The sequence below is a fragment of the Nicotiana tomentosiformis genome, chromosome 4 (genome assembly GCF_000390325.3).
Source record: "Nicotiana tomentosiformis chromosome 4, ASM39032v3, whole genome shotgun sequence".
NCBI lineage: Eukaryota > Viridiplantae > Streptophyta > Magnoliopsida > Solanales > Solanaceae > Nicotiana > Nicotiana tomentosiformis.
The window spans coordinates 63,638,737-63,655,759 of NC_090815.1; the positions used below are offsets into that span (position 1 = coordinate 63,638,737).

The 17,023-nt window shown below is 36.5% G+C and overlaps 1 long non-coding RNA gene across 8 annotated transcripts; it reads right to left on the reverse strand.

Moving 5' to 3' along the window:
* Window positions 1–8,903: 8,903 nt before the first annotated feature.
* On the reverse strand, window positions 8,904–15,891 carry LOC108948740 (uncharacterized). Of its 8 annotated transcripts, none has more exons than XR_011415428.1 (4): window positions 13,667–15,886; window positions 11,505–11,543; window positions 10,448–10,714; window positions 8,904–9,256 (listed from the first exon to the last, which is right to left on the reverse strand). It is a non-coding gene; the product is annotated as an uncharacterized lncRNA (long non-coding RNA). The 8 variants fall into 8 exon arrangements; XR_001973484.3 differs by lacking the exon at window positions 8,904–9,256 and having other exon boundaries at window positions 9,448–10,714; window positions 13,667–15,022; window positions 15,597–15,891; XR_001973485.3 differs by lacking the exon at window positions 8,904–9,256 and having other exon boundaries at window positions 9,448–10,714; window positions 13,667–15,022; window positions 15,730–15,889.
* Between the last annotated feature and the right edge of the window lie 1,132 nt (window positions 15,892–17,023).

Genomic DNA, 17,023 nt, shown 5'->3' on the forward strand with positions numbered 1-17,023 from the left:
CAAATGTTTATAAGCATTTTGACTCAGCGCCACGGTGAAATAGCCTCGTTGCTCAAGAAAAGTGAGCATCATATTAGTAATTTGAAAATTTTCCGCCCTAATGCGAGGGAGACTATGGCACTTACATAACCTTCATTGGGCAAAATTCGATGTTGCGGTGCTTGTGGTTGTGGTGGTGGAGGTGGAGGCACATTGTCTTTTTGAACACAGCTTCGACGATTTTGTTGTGAAGCTTGAGGCATTTTATCAAGTTGCTCCTCTTCGCCATCCACCTCTCCCAATGGCAAATTTTCAAGTTTGTTGTTCGCCATTTGGTACCTACGATCACTACAACAAATTAGAATCACGAAAGTAAAAGAAAATATTTCAAGAAACAAACTCAATTATATAGCTAACACCGTAAAAAGTCCTCGGTAACGACGCCAAATATTAATCATGTCCAATCCACACTCAATAATAAGTGGGAAACGGTCATTGCAATAATACCCAATTTGAGTCAGGGTCAAATTCCTCAGGGAGTTGACAATCGGTACTAAGGTAAATACTTGAAGAGAGAACGTGAAATAGATAAATTATACTTCCAAACAAGAGGGATGATTGTTATCTAATTTTAACACTAAGAATTTAGACTATATAAAAGCGACTAGAGAATAATTTTTTTGGGGGTTTCTATCAATTGGGGAAAAGCCTAGGGATGTAACCTCCACCTAGTTATAAACCTAATGGGTATGCTAAGTTTATGCTTATTTGGTAGATCGGGGTGTATTATGTGTCACGACCCCAATTTATCACCTTAGGATGTCGTGATGGCACCTAGTCTCTAAGACTAGGTAAGCCTAACATGCATAGAGAAATAGCGGAAATAATAATAAAACTTCAAATTTAAACCATCTAACTATCATGATAGAACTAAATAGTACAACTAACAATAACTCCCAAAATTGGTGAAGCTAAGTCATATGCTCTACACGAATATACTGTAAAATTCCTAGTACAACACTGTCTAGATAAAGAGTAAACAGTAGTAAAATAAGGATAGAAGGTGACACCGAGGCTTGCGGACGCTGGGCAGGTATTCCTTGAAGTCTTCGAATTGTATGATCCACTCACTAATGCCTAGCCTGAGTTGAGGTACCTGGATCTGTACAAAAATATGCAGAAGCGTAGTATGAGTACACCACAACGGTACCCAATAAGTATCAAGCCTAAACTCGGGCTGAACCGGAACAACAATCTGGGCTGGCATAACCTCTAGGACCTGATCAACATGGACCCAGTGCTCTGGAGTATGGGCCGCGGGAGTTTGAGCTCCTCCCCCAGCCTGAGATATAGCTGGAACAAGTGGAATCAACCCCGCCTGCGCTAGAGTATCGAACATGCTCAAGGACTATGCTAGGGTCTCCTGAAGTGCAGGGGTGACAACAGGCGCCTCGGGTGCCTGTCCCTCAATTTGAGCTACTGGTGGCTCTTCAGTCGCTACTTGGGCAGGTTCTCTTGCTGCACCACGTGCCCCTCCTCGACCTCTGCCCCAGCCCCGGCCTCTCGCGGCTCTAGCAGGGGATGCGGGTGTCTGATCGTCGTATCTAGAAATATGTGTCCTCACTATCTATGAGATAATAGAAAGACAAGGATTCATATTTTGAAGTCAACAAATTCGCACGATAAGGAACTAAAGAAGTGGAATTTTCCTAACAGTTCTGTAGCCTCTCAAAGATAAGTATAGACGTCTCTGTACCGATACGTAAGACTCTACTAAACATGCTCATGACTCGTAACACCTATGAATCTAGAGCTCTGATACCAACTTGCCAAAAGAATCAACAATACCAATGTTTCCACAACAAATAGCTCATGACTTGTCCACAATGTATACAATAATCTCAACAATAACGAAATAAAGGTGAATAGCTCAACAAGAAAGATATCTCAATAATTTAACAACTTCGCCTCAATGTGATAACAACTTTTACAACTTCAACACCAATAACTCAACAAGAAGATATTTCATGAAATAACAACTTCAAGTAAGGTAATTCAACAATTAAAGAATTAACAAGACAATAAGGAAGGTACTAACTTCAACTAAAGCATGTAAGAGAAAAATAACAAGTAAGAGATAGAGCAAGTGTTAACAATGTCAAATAACGCATGTAAGGATGAATTAGCACATGTAAGGGTAGATTAACAATGAAAGATATAACATGTTATAATAATTCAATTAAAGGCATGAAAAGAGTCTAAATAGCCTAATCTGGTCAAATATCACATATAGCCCGTGTACCCACTCGTCACATCGCGTACACGACTTTCACATAATACAAACAGCACAATCAATCCAAATCCTAAGGGGTAGTTCCTCCACACAAAGTTAGGCAAGATACTTACCTCAAACAAGCTAAATCAACCCACTAGTAAGCCTTTCCCACGAAAATCTAACTCCGAACAGCTCGAATCTCGCCAAAATACCTTAATACCATAAATACAAACCTATTCTGGATAATAAAGTTGCGATCAAAGAAAATCAAAAAGTCAACTCCGGGCTCGCATCTCGAAACCCGACCAAACTTACAAAATCCAAACATCCATTCAATAACGAGTCCAACCATACTAAAATTATCCAATTTCGACCTCAAATCGACCTTCAAATCCTCAATTTATAGTTTAAGAAGTTTTCACAAATTTTTCCAATTTTTTCAACTCAAAACACTGATTAAATGATAAAAATAATGATGAATTCATGAATAATAATCAAATCCGAGTCAAAAATACTTACCCCGATCAAATACTTAAAAATCCCTTCCAAAATCACCTAAAACCGAGCTCTCTAACACAAAAGATGAAAACTAACCCTCGATTTAGCCCCTTTTCTGCCCAGCTATTCCGCACCTGCGGACCAACAGCTGCTTTTGCGGCTTCGCACCTGCGGAAAATTCATCGCAGGTGCGGCTTTTCACTAAGCCCAGGAATTTCTGTTTCTGCGGTCCACAAGGCGCACCTGCGCTCCCGCTTCTGCGGGCAATAGGGTGTGTCTGCGCTCCCGCTTCTGCGGAAGCTGACCGCACCTGCTGTCACTCACAACCCATTCAAAGTCCGCTTCTGCGGACGGATAGTTGCTTCTGTGGGTGTGCACCTACGACCTTCCCCCTGGCCAGCTCCCTTCACTTCTGCGATAACCAAGCCCACCGCAAGTGCGATGACACAAGAACTTCAGCAATCAACCTAAGTCCAAATGAGTCTGATTTCAATCTGAATCACACCCGGGGACCCGGGGCACCGTCCGAACATACCATCAAGTTGCAAAATATATAATGAACCTACTCAAAACCTAAAATCACATCAAGCAATATTAAATCTACGAATCACACCCCATTTCAAACCTATTGAATCCATGTACATTCAAATTCCAAAACTAATGTCGATTCATACCAAACCAACTTCGATTGACCTCAAATTTTGCACACAAGTCATAAATGACACAACGGACCTATTCCAACTCTCGAAACCAAAATCCGGACCCAATATCAATAAAGTCAACTCTTGGTCAAACTTCTCAACCCTTCAACTTTCCAATTTTCGGCAATTCAAGCCAAAACGACCTACGGACCTCCAAATCAATATCCAGACACACTCCTAAATCCAAAATTATCATACGGAGCTATAATAATCATCAAAACTCCTTTCCGAAGTCGTCTACATAAAAGTCAAACTCCGGTCAACTCTTTTAATTTAATCTTTCAACCTTCTGAAACTCACCCGAAAACAAACAAACCACCCCGGCAAGTTACATAGGCATAATTTAAGATAGAGGAGGCAATAAATAGGGTAACGGGGCTTAAATACTCAAAATGACTGACCGGGTCGTTACATTATGACTCTCAATTCTCAAGTACTCACTCAATACCTCTCGGTCATGGAGTGGTTATGCCCAAACTGGCTTTCTCAAGACCAAATAAGTAGAAATCTAAGCAATTGATATGAATCCAAGTCGGGTTTTTCCTATATCTAGTTCAAATCCTTTAATCAAACTAGCCAAAACCTTAACTAGCTCAAATTCTTGTTAGCCAAGTTTTTCTAGACTATGTTCCCCTTTCTCAAGTAAGAACTAAGTCAAATAGGCATGAATCAATGTTTGCAACCATTAATTCTAGATATAAAGCATAAACAAGGCTAAATAACAAACACTCAATCATAAACAAGCATTAGTATTAATAACCCATAAGTTTTACACATTAGGGTTGGGTCACAACCCTAGATAAAATCTAGCTACTCATGCTTGAAGACATACAAAACAAAATAGAATAAGTAATTAAAGACATAAACTACAATTAAAAGATAAAAGTAGTGGGTCTTCTCCAATTTTGATCACAACTTTCCCCAAAAAGGTAAAATATAATCGCTACAACTGCTAGAAATACAAAAATTGCCCTTAAAAAGTATTTCCCATCTATTTATAGTGTCCAGAATTTCGCTGACAAAAATGCCCTCCGGGAGATTCTACGGCCGCACAATTCCATGTGTGGACTGTACTTTTCTTCTACTCTTACATTAAGAGGAAATCTGCATCCACAATATTGTCTCTGCGGCTGCACTTTAGCTTCTGTGACTGCACAATTTAGTGTGCGGACAACAATTTCAAGAGGCTTCACACTTGGTCTTCTGCACCTTCTCTGAACTTATCAACTTTGTCAGTGCGACTATCTTTTGCAGCCGCACAATTTGGTATGCGGACCGCACTTCTGCTAAACTCATCTGAGGCTCCAAGGGATCTTCTACGACTGCACCTCTATTTTTGTGAACCGCATAATCATCTGCGGACCACACTTCTGCTTGCATTTCTCCTTTTTGCCTTGTTAAGCTGGATACTCCTTTTTGAGTTAGATTTCTTCGTTAAGCTCCAATCCTCCAACATGCCTGTAATTCACACAATTTTATTAGTTTTGGAAATAAAAATCACTACTTTCGGACTAAAACTAAAGTAAGAAGGTACTAGTAAGTGGTTAAAATTCACACTTATCACATACCAATCGCGGAGTGAAACAAGAGAAGCTCAATTTTGAGGGCTATTTCGTGGTACATTATGCAACCGTATAACCATTTCGTGGGCCGCACTTCCATCGCAGAACCAACATGAGAATTTTCTTGAGGGAGATTTCGCAATCCACTTAGCGATCGCAGAAGTGATTTGCGGACTGTAGATCTGTCACAGACTTGAACAGGTCAGCCCAATTTTTGGACGATGATTTTGCGGTCCTTTTTGTGGACCACAGACCTGTTTTGCAGTGCTTTTTGCGATCGCAGATTGAGTTTGGAGGGTCCATTTTGTGCATTTTATAACCCAACCTAATTCTAATAAAAGACATAGGAGGGTCGTTTAGGAGCAAAAATTTGATGTTTTAAGAGAGGGGAGGAACTAGAGAGAGAAGGAGGAGCTCCAATATCTTCCACTTCAATTTCTTACTCAAGCCTTGGAAATTCAATAAGGAAAGCTTGCAAAATCTTCTACTAAAGAGGTAAGGTTCTAGCCCTAGATCTAGCCCTCAATTTCGAAATTGGGCTGAATATAGGTAGTGGGATATGGTTCTTGAGAATAAGAGTTGGTCAATTGTGCATGCATGTGCCAATAAAGGTGGTAGGGAGGTAGTTGAAAAATATGGGTGATACTATTGATGTGGGGATTGGTTGTGGGGTGAAGAATCACCACCATAGGACCTTATAGTCGAATTTGCAACCCTAGTGTTTGATAAATTGCTTAAATGAGCTGGACCTATAAGCACCTTTCTAACTATGGCTCAATTTTGTTGTGCCTCTATAGATTGAAATCGCTAGGAGTCTTGAAACGTTGTAGTAATTCTAAGAGAAGCTTTCTCGAGGTATGTTGGCTAAACTCTTACCATAGAATCAAATTTTCATGAGTTCCTTATGAATTCCAAGTGCAGTTTGACCAAGCTCTCGTCCTTATTATGCTAAATCATCACAAATATTTGACTTATTGAATGTCTAATTACCCAAATCATGTCTCAATTTCTCTATATGTATATCATGCTCTTCCTTGGAAAATAGTCCAAGTATGATCAAATCATCAAATGATTATGAACTCAATCCATAGTTCCGTTGAAATCACTATGCTCTTATTTGGTAAATATTTTCAATGTGTTCTAAGACCTTATGTATTCTTGAATTGAAGCTATGATTTCCGGATGATTTATAAGAGCCTTTAAATGATTTATAGTCCATGTCAAATAAAAGAATGAAAGTATGAATTATGAAATGTGGCCATAATGCCAAGAATAATGATTTACATTTATGGCCAAGAGTGCCAATAAAGTGAAAGCAAGTATAAAAATCAATGAAACAAATGTGATTCTTTTATATGATAAATATTTTTGGGAGTATCGTTAGGTCACCGAGGAAGGCTGGGTTACAAATGCCCAAGCCTGAAACTACACGTACCGGTATAGGGATTGATTGAGGGACAAGTTCCTGTTATGATGTATTGAGATTATTCCTCTTGATTGGGATGAGTTGATAGCTAGCAAAGACCATGTCGAACTACACGGCATTGTGTTAAGACGGCTTAGCTGATCGGACGGAGATCGGACGCCATGTTGCGCACATGGTAATGTTGTGTTTCTATGTCAATTCTCATACTTTGGGAGTGAGACGGCTTAGCTGATCGGGCGAGATTGGACTCCATGCCATATGCATGGTGGTGTATCGGTAATAAAGATCTCCCAACTTAAAATATTGATATTTTCTTGAAGATTTACCTTACCCTTAACCTGGCATTCTTAATATTATTTAAGATTCTCATTGATTTCATGTTTCTCTCCTTTTATGCTGTTACTCTACTCCATGAGAGGGCATTTAGCTTTACATACTAGTACTATTCCACATGTACTAATATTTCTTTTGCCGGGGACGCTGCATCTTTGATAGACACAGTTCCACAGTAGGCGGCATCGATCATTGATAGAAGTACACTCTCTTCTCAGCTGACTTGGTGAGCCTCACTTCCTTTCGGGGTCTTGTGTCTTTTGCTCCTTGCATATTACATTTTGAGGTATCGCCGGGGCCTTGTCACCGGCACTTTTATACTACTCTTCTGTTTCATTTAGAGGATTCGTAGAGATAGTGTGGGTGGTGTTTTGATTTGGGAAAATAGACTATAAATGTTGTAGTTATTTAGTATTCCACTTTGTAATCTTTTGGTAATCATCAATGCAGTTGTTGTAAGTAATGAAACATGATATTTAACTTTTTTATCCCCTCTCTATCTATCTCTTATAATTTATTTTAAGTTTCTCATGAGTAAGATTGGGTAGAAGGTATCATGTAGGCTTGCTTGACCGGGATGTCTAGGTCGAGTGTCGGTCGCACTCCCGAGGTCGGGGCGTGACAAAATATGAGGCAAAACACCGTTCAAATGATATAATTTTAGTTGAATGTCAGTCATACTTATCGAGTGTAATGCACTTTTGAATTTTTTTGATGAAACTACATAAACACCTGGTAGGGTGCTTCAAAAAAAATAAAATATAAAATTAACATTATTTGAGGTATGAAAAAGTCAAAAAAATTGAGGTATTTTTTTGGATTGTTTAGACTATCGAAGGTTGTAAGACACAAATTATTGATTTTAGGTGTGAAACATAATATTTGTATTTTCCTGTGTTATACTTCTAATACAAAAGTGAAAACTCTCATAAAGAGTTTTTGTATTAATTTTGTATTTCAAACTTGACAACTTGCGTATTGTATTTTTAATGTTGCGGAAGACTGTGAGTTAACTAGCACACAATCACACACAACGCAAATAAAGAAGAAAAAAAATAAAGAATTTAATAAGGTTCGGCTAAGCCTAATCCTGGGTAGAAGCAGAGACAGTTTTTCACTACGAATGAGAAGAAAAATACTGTACAAAAAATTTCCACCTGCAATCCCTATACATAGATCCCAAGTAATCCCAAACCTATAAGAGAAAAGTTTTCTCAATCCTAAAATGGCAAGGGCAGTAGTTTTTTTTTCCCAAATCTATTAGAATAATGAGTTTACCAAACCTATAGGGATTATGAATTTCCTAAAAATATTAGAAAATCTAATATAACTAGGATCCATAAAATTCAAGACACAATTAACATCTAAAAATGTCCTAAAAAGGAAGAAGAATGTTTTGGAGAACTTTTACCCCATATTCTGAAATGTTTTTTGTCATGCCAATTCTAAAATAAAAATTCAGCAGATGTATGAATTAAGAGCGAAAATACTTAGCTTGACTTTTCTTTTTCTCGAATCCAATTTTCTTCTAATTGACTCAAGGAATAGAAAATTAATTTGCTCAAAATAGCTATTCTTACTAAATTAACCGCTGCTTCTGTTTCTAACTAAGTCATGCAAGCTAATGTAATCCTCGCTAAGGCTAGGACCACTATTTACGAAATCCAAAGAAATAATTTCCTTTGGGGATTAATGGGTAGAAACTTGTTCACACTGTTTACACTAAGTCATTTAATGAATATACCTTGCATAAACCCTATTTAACAATTAGCCATGATTAAACAATATGCATTTTGAGTTTCATTTGTTAATTGTTATATTTCATCCGGCAAATTGGAATGCTTTCACTTATCACAAAACCTGTGGTAGGTTGGGTTTCCATAAAACTCATACAACTCGAAAATAAGGATTCTCTCTTGTAGTACAAGTAACTAGCTAATGCATGCACGGGCCCAACAGTTAACGTTGCTGTTATACATCATTGGACATACAATGTAAAATGTTGTTATACATCATTGTTGTTATACTCTTTTTCAATTCGCTTAGTCCATATACAAAAGCAATGAAAGTATGAGATATGGAAAAGTTAAAAAGGTTAAATGGGAAGTTAGTTTTCAATATATCCAATCTACCACCAAATATTTAAATTAGTTTATCAACTCTAGGTATAACAACAATCGTTCTGTAAAATAGTACTACATTGGTTCAAACACAGAAGAATATAATTTACACAAGAACAAAATCCGTAGTTGATAGCTCAGAAGTGTCAATAAGTATATACACTGATAAAATAATCAAAATGCTTAAGTTTGAAAGGAATGTGGTCATGAATTGGTGAACGACAACTTTCTCTCTCTGAGATAAGTAGGCCAAGACCATGTTCTACAGAAAAAACACCCAAGAAGATGCGAATGCATCATACAATTCACAAGATGTGTCACTAATCTTCTCTCTCCACAGTCATGAAGAATTGCTCAATGCTCTGCCACAGTGCAAAACATAAGTCATTACACGAGGAAAGATTAGGTCAAAGATAAAAAAGCCTTGGTGGATGAAAACATGCATCATGGGTTTAAGGCACATAAGAGAAATGAACTTTTAAGTCCCTCACCGTAACTCTTACTAACTGTTAGAGCACAAAGGATGGAAACATGATCAATAAACATATGCCAGTGTAAAAAATCTTAGAATTGTATCATTCATAAATTCAAATAAGTCAACATGATTACTGATCAAAAAAATACATATATATATGGTTGAGTAATGACAAAACAACCTAACACAAAAGGAAGTAAATGAACTATGGCAGTTTCTGTCAGTTTCGAGATAAAAAATAAAAGGCACCCTCTATGAATAATACACACAGATCATCTAAAAGACTACACGATCATATGAGGTGTCATGTCAAATGAAAGTAGACAGGAAGGACTGATACTGCGTCCACCAAGAAAGGCGACATAATTTGGACATGCTTGTTACTCCAAGGACTACACCATTAGTTCCCTGATTGCATCCCTGTACACAGCTGTTAACTAACACAAATAAATTGGCTAACAATGTTAGTGAAGTGAAACTGATGCTCCTCATAAAAAAACTTATAAACTTCCCCTTAGTTACATCTCATAAATTAAATTTCTTATTGTGAAGAACTCTACCAAAGTCTTTCATTCATGTTCTTTTTAGCAACTGTAACACAACAGGAAAGCAGTAAGATGGATAATCCATTTTGAGCAATGAAAAGTTTATTTAATGAGACCACAAGTTACCAATGAACTTGGGCTCAGTATACAGTCAGCACCATCAATGATCTGTCATCATGTGCATGCACAAATATATGAAACCTTTAAAGAAGATTCAAAGCTAGAGAAATCCTATGTGATTACCACTTTTGTGAATAGCAAGTTCATAAGATTATGGGTTATTAGCCTATGAAAATAGAACCATTTTATCATTTATAGACAAAATCATCATTAAGTCACAACAACCATTTGAAAGCTATACTAACATGTCCAAAAGATAATGAGCGAGAAGCCTCAATAGGAATGGTAACACAATAACAAAATTATTTGCATGCCCTATATAATACAAGTACCATAATTGTTTCAGGAATGTTCATCCTAGATTATTTCAAAGACTATGCAGTTCAATAGAAGAGTATATTTATGCTCCTCACCTTTTGTTGACACTCCTATTTCCTCTTCCTCTTTTTAATCTTGATTTTGTTACAATCAGTGAACAAAGGATCATGAATTGTCTGTGGTTTCTTTTTTGGAGCTTCCTCTTGGTCATCCTATCAAACTTTTTCAGTGGCAATTTTTGGCACCAGCTAAGAAGTAGCTAGCCCTTGCCGTATTGCCTTTCACGTATGCTTCCAAGGACTTGATAAGTTGCAAGTCTCACAATACTCGCAAAGATATTTCTAGCGCACAACATGACCTTCCTGAAAGTTTGACATAAATAACTGTAATGGCGAAGCACGGAGAATCAACTAAAAGAACCAAAAAATCAACGCCAGAAGGGGTGAAGAGAGCAAATGCAAGAGGAAGGTGAAGAGAGGACGGGAATGCAACAGAAATAAAAGATCATCTTGGACTGATGAGCAGTCTCCATTTGTAAAGGCGCAAAGCTCTCCAATTTCAATGGAGAGAATACACAGGACAATAGAGAGAAAGATATTATGTCAAATGCTAAAGGCATAAACTGATTGAACATCACTTTTCAGTTTGCAGTTTCTAGGATTCTGGTCATTTTTGTTCTGAGCACTCTATAATTTGGTTAAATCGATATCTATTACTTGGTATAATTTTGAAAAGCTATAATTTATATACTATATAATTTTTCTTGTTAAACGAAAAGTCTGACAAAATAGTAACAATAGTGCAATAGAAATACACATGCAATCAAATACTCCCTCCGTCCCAATTTATGCAAAGGCATTTGGATTTCGAGAGTCAAACGAATTATTCTTTGACCGCAATTTTGTCATATGCCTTTTAAATATTTTAAATTATTTATTATTGTGACTTATAGTACTTTTTATATAGTTTCCAAATATGTAAATTTTATTTCAAAAAATTTAAAGATTCTATGTCCAAATATACGGTCAAAATTTAAAAGTTTGAATCTCGAAAAGCAAAAAGTGTCACATAAATCGGGACTTAGGGAGTAGATTACTTCAATAATAAATGTCGACGCACACCTATATTGTCCATTAGAAGTTAATAATGTACCTTCTGGATTCCAGATGCGAAGTGAGTATGCTGTAGGACCTGTAAAAGGAGTAAAGAGTCACAAAAAATACTCAGTTGTTTCAAGCATATCATCAGACACCTTATGTATCAGTACTGTGCAAAATGATATACTATTGATAGCCGTTAAAATGAAGTATCATATTACCCAAGTAACTCGCAAGCAAGAAAATAGAAAAGCCAAAAGAGAAGAATTTACTTTCCAAGACCATATGTTTAAGTACGAAAGGAAAAATTTAAGAAAAGCACATGAGATAAGGCATACTTTTATTCAAAATGAACTATCAAACTCAAAACTTCACTCTCACAACCAGATTCGGACACTCAGTTAAATGAACATCACTTGCCGATCAACAAAGAAAAAGAACTAATATCCCTTTCAATATACAATCTGTTGCAACTTTCATACGAAGAGGAAAAGAACTAATTAAATTTGATTACCCAAAAAATAATAGATTTTCATTTATCAAATATCCAAAAGCGTGCACCTAGGTATCTATTTTCAAACATGAATGTGCAAATCAGAGATGCCACTAAAGTTCCATCACAAAGAGTTGGGCAAATTTAAGGGAAAAAAAAGTGGAGAAAACTCACCAAAATTGAGAAACATAACCGAAATAGATCCAAATGGAGAAACTTTGAAAAGATGCAGACAGCGAAGAGAGATTACCGAGCTTTTTTTTCACAGAGGTGAGATTCACAAGCGCAGAGCAAAATGAATGCAGCAATTGCGAAGAAAGTTTAGTAACAGAGAAGATATGGTAAGTGACAGAAAGAAGGGAAGGGAAAAGTACTCCAGTAGAATGAGAAGAAAGTGGGGATTAGATGGTGACCAAAAGGAAGAGAATTAAAAGGGCAACACGTGCTTACACGAAATCGGTACACGCATTAAACTAAGGGTAAATTACTAATTTATTCCTAAAGTATCCACTATATCAAGAAAATATAACTTCCACTGCTTTTTGTACCATCAACCGTAGCAGTGTTCGTCCCACCCAACTGCCACTTCTAAAATATAAAAATAACTAGCAAGAATATGTCCGTGCAGAGCACGGGCCCAACACTAAAATAGTTCAACACATTGAATCGAAAACTAATACTATATAATTGGTCCAAGTTACTCCAACAAGTTTAATAGTTCACTTATTAGCATAGCTACATTCAATTAAAAAAAGATATAGCTACATTGCCATGATAGTTTATATACAAAAAAGTGTAAAGTTGAAAGATAACAGAATGTTTTTAGTTCATCACTCATACAAAGGGATAAACTATCCAGAGCAGCAGTTGTCCAGAGTTACTATTTTCCTTCCACTACAAAGGTTTAAGTTTGAATAATATTTGCCTCCTTTCCACTACAGAGTAATTGTGCAGTCAAAGCCTCAATAGGAAGCAGGGTATTGCATTGACCTTTTCCCTTCTCCATCCCAATAAAGGGATACTGCTCACAGCTCACTATTGTGATGTGAAAGTAATTTCTCAAAGAAGATAACGTCACATTTTCAAGCAAAAAAAACTGGAAGTATCATAAAATTAAACTTATCTCTTAAGCTAATCCAATAGAATAAATAATAAAAAAAATAATGGATGGAATATTTGAGCACATCAGCAAGATCATAACAAATATGAAGTAAAAAAAGGCAACTGACAAACACATTCAAATGCCAAAAAATATACTTCTCATCAATGTTTTCAAACATCATATTGAAAGTAACTTCACTTGGTTTTGCCTTAGGAACAATTCATTTGATGAAAACGAGTAAATTCACCTTTTCCACTCTACGAAAGGATATAGTCAAGCCATTGAACGATTAAGTCATTCTGTTTTGCAATGTCTCAAAAATTTCTTAGTGTCTTTTGTATTCGGTCTCAAGATATATATAGACATAACTACTTCAGTGTATATCAAAAAGGACGGAAATAAAACTTAAATTGTGTTAGCATATATACTTAAAAAATTACATTAGCTCGAAAATTTGAACCCAAGAAGGCTAAGATTTGACAATGTTCACAGTCTAAAGTTAGAGGTCTTGAAGGAAAGTCTTAAAAGTGAACAATAGGCTATAAGCTACCCCAAGAAAAATTATACTCCAATATATTATGAGCTTAATATATAGATTTTCTTTTAAAAGAAGTATCAATACCTTAGATGAGCGCTTGAATTACCATTTTCACACTCCTTTGACTATTTCTACTGGCTATGGATTGAGAAATGAGTTCCAGTTGATACATGCTGCATTGCCATGAGAATGGTCTCTACCAAGGAAATATCATTGTTGCGATAAGGAAAAAGATAATTTCTGTTTACAGCATGTTTTGTGTTAAAAGAACAAAACAAAAAAAGTACTAAAGGAAACATCTTCCATTTTCTTTCAAAAGAACTATTTTCTAAATTAATTTTGAGAGTTCAGAAACATTTGCTTACGTTTTGGCAGTGTAATAGAATTCCATAAACATATTGAAGCACCTGCTAATCCATGATTGTCATGAATCCTCTATACAAATTAGTTGTCATGCATGGGAAATGTAAGCAACATGAAAGCTCAATCTTTTAAACTTAAAAGGTATTGTATACGGTCAAAACCGTTTCGACCTTCGTACGATCGGTGAAGACGGATCGAAGAGCGTCTTCATAATATCGAGGTGAGATTTGAAGAAGGCACGAACGAGCTTCGAGTTTCGGGGTCAGATTAAATACCGAGTTCGACATCATTATCGAGCTCGAGTCCAAATCGAGCTATGATGAGAAGCGATGGTATCAAGCTTCAGAGCCAGAGACCAACCGACACCGAGCCCGAATCAATGCCGGGCCCCGAGTCGGCATCGAGCTCAAACCCGCATCGAGCTGTAAACCTGGAAACCGACCAATACCGAGTCCAATCAAGATCGAGCCAAGAGACAAGAGCCGTTAAAGCCGCACTAAGAGAGAGAATCTCGGCGGAAATTAGGGAAAAGCTGATTTATCATGGGTTTCCCACTATGTATTTTTTATGATATCTAAAGTAGGATCCCTCCACTATAAGAGGGATGACTATTATTTCTGTAAGGGGATCACATTATCAATACACTGTAACTCGAATACTATTGATACATAATCATATTGGGAGATTATCCTTTTTAGCTTCACACATAATTCCATTTTGCTTGTTCACAAATCATGTTCCTTTCAACTGGGTTTGTATCTTTTCTTATAGTCAATATTCGATATTTCTACTTACTCTTTACGATTTGTGTCAAGTTATACCACATAACCTTAGAACTACGTACAAATTCAACTCTATCTATTTTTCGGGTAAACAGGTATACAACAGATGGATAACCTTACTGGAAGAGGAAGAGTAAAATCCACGAAAAAGGTAAACAAAAATATCGATGCAATGATCCTGAAAAAAACAAATCGATAGGAAATAAAAACAAACCTGGTTGCGGAACTGCTTTTCTTCAATATTTTCTCTAAAACACTCCGAAAGTATTTCGCTTCAATCTTGCTAAATGGAGAACTGCAATGAGCACAAGTACTACATAAAAAATATAGAAGAAGAATAATCATGCCAAGAGAGCAAATGGTAAAGTCCAATAACACTGCTCCAAGAACGGAACTTGGGCTCCAGTTCAAAGTACCATCTTTCTCAACTAAAATTAGAAACAATTATGTATCTCAAGCATGCACCTACATATCTATTTCCAAACATACATGTGGAAATAGAAATAATAGTGGCATGCATGTATAAAATCCAGCAAGAGCCTATCCAAGAGAATAGAAAAAGTAACAAATATCCATCAAATTCTCATTACCAAGAAACAAATGCAAAAATCAAAGAAAGAATCGAGAAACACTAAACCTATCAGAAATAAAGTACACCCATACCTTGTTCCCAAACTAACAAATCGCACAAGTCTCTTTTCAATCGAATGCCCTCCACCCCCTTTCCCCTCCCCCCGCCGAAAGGACCCAAATTGCACATATTTTCATTAACATTTAAGGAGGAATTTAGGGCTCAAAATAGAGACTCCTGAAGTTTCTAAAATCTAGCAACAGACAAAGAAAAGAAATGAAAATGTAATAATTCTTACCAGAAACCATAGATTCAGTAGAGGCCATATACAAACAGTAATCACTATGGAGCAATTCAAATAAAAACTAAGAAGTGAGGCATGGAAGAAGTAGGGGTGATTAAGAAAAGAAAAAAAAAAGTAAAAAACTCACACAAATTGAGAAACAGAGAAATGAGAACTTGGAACCAAATTGAAAAGTGTGTAAGAAAACGAATTCAAGGTCTCACAAATAGCGATGATCAGTGATCATAGTAGGGGTTTCTTGATTGTACTATTGGAGTGTCGCAATAGAAAAATAGGCACTGAAAAGTGGAATACACGTGTTCAATGATAAATAGGATAAAGAAACTCAATTACCAATTTTACCCTAAATATAAAAGTAATTAATGCTATTGGTCAAGGGTATAATAGACAAATAACCATGTATTCATTTAATGAAATGGACCAAGTACATGGTACTATTCACATTGAATTTAGTACAATGACATATATGTTCGTCCTACCCCAACTCACAATGACATATAGCAGTGTTCGTCCTACCCCAACTTCCATTTCTATATAGTAGAAAAATATATATAGTAATACTTTACGTATTCCTATATTTGGAAAAGACTTCTAGAGAACTTGATTTATGCAAATATGGTATCGACTGGACCCGTGGGAAAAGTGGCAAAATAATTAACGTAACGAGGACAAAAATATCTCCTTGGTTTGCTTGTTTTAACAAATGACCCACACTTTGACCTTTCACTCGATAAAAAAGTAGTTAATAATTGTATTTTGTCATACATGCAATCTTGATCATATCCTTTTTTTTTTTTAGTTGCAACTTGTCTTCGGGTACTTTATGCGTGTACCCTATATTAATAAGTATATAATTTAAAAAATTACGTAAAATTATTAAATTATGTGAGTTATTGAACAAAAGTTAAAGAAGAAAATATAGGTCCTTAAACATAATGTATATTGATCCCATTTAGCTAGTTAGCTCGATAAATAAATGATAATATAAAATCTTATAATATAACTAATATTAGAGATAATACTTTATTAAAAATAACGTTGTATACGGGTGAATTCGGGGGTAACACACACCCCGTTTTCCCGGTGAATCAAATAAAGTAATAGCGTGAATATATGAGATCGAAATCGAAATCGAAGCTGGGAACTCTTTGTATCGAGGCCCGTGAAAAGTGAACGGAATGCTCGCCATCGGACCTGATAAAACGACGCACCCCGGACTCGAGACGATTTCTGAGACTTCAAAAAAAGAATGAACGGTTATGGGCGACTGATAGAAGGCCATGATATCCGCAACCGACCGGATATCACGGCACGGATCTCGCTCGATGACGGTTACAGATCAGTAATTAACGAGAGAGGAAGTGTCACGCCCATCCTCGGGAAGCGCGACCGGCGCTCAACCGAGTGAACCCGGCCGAGCA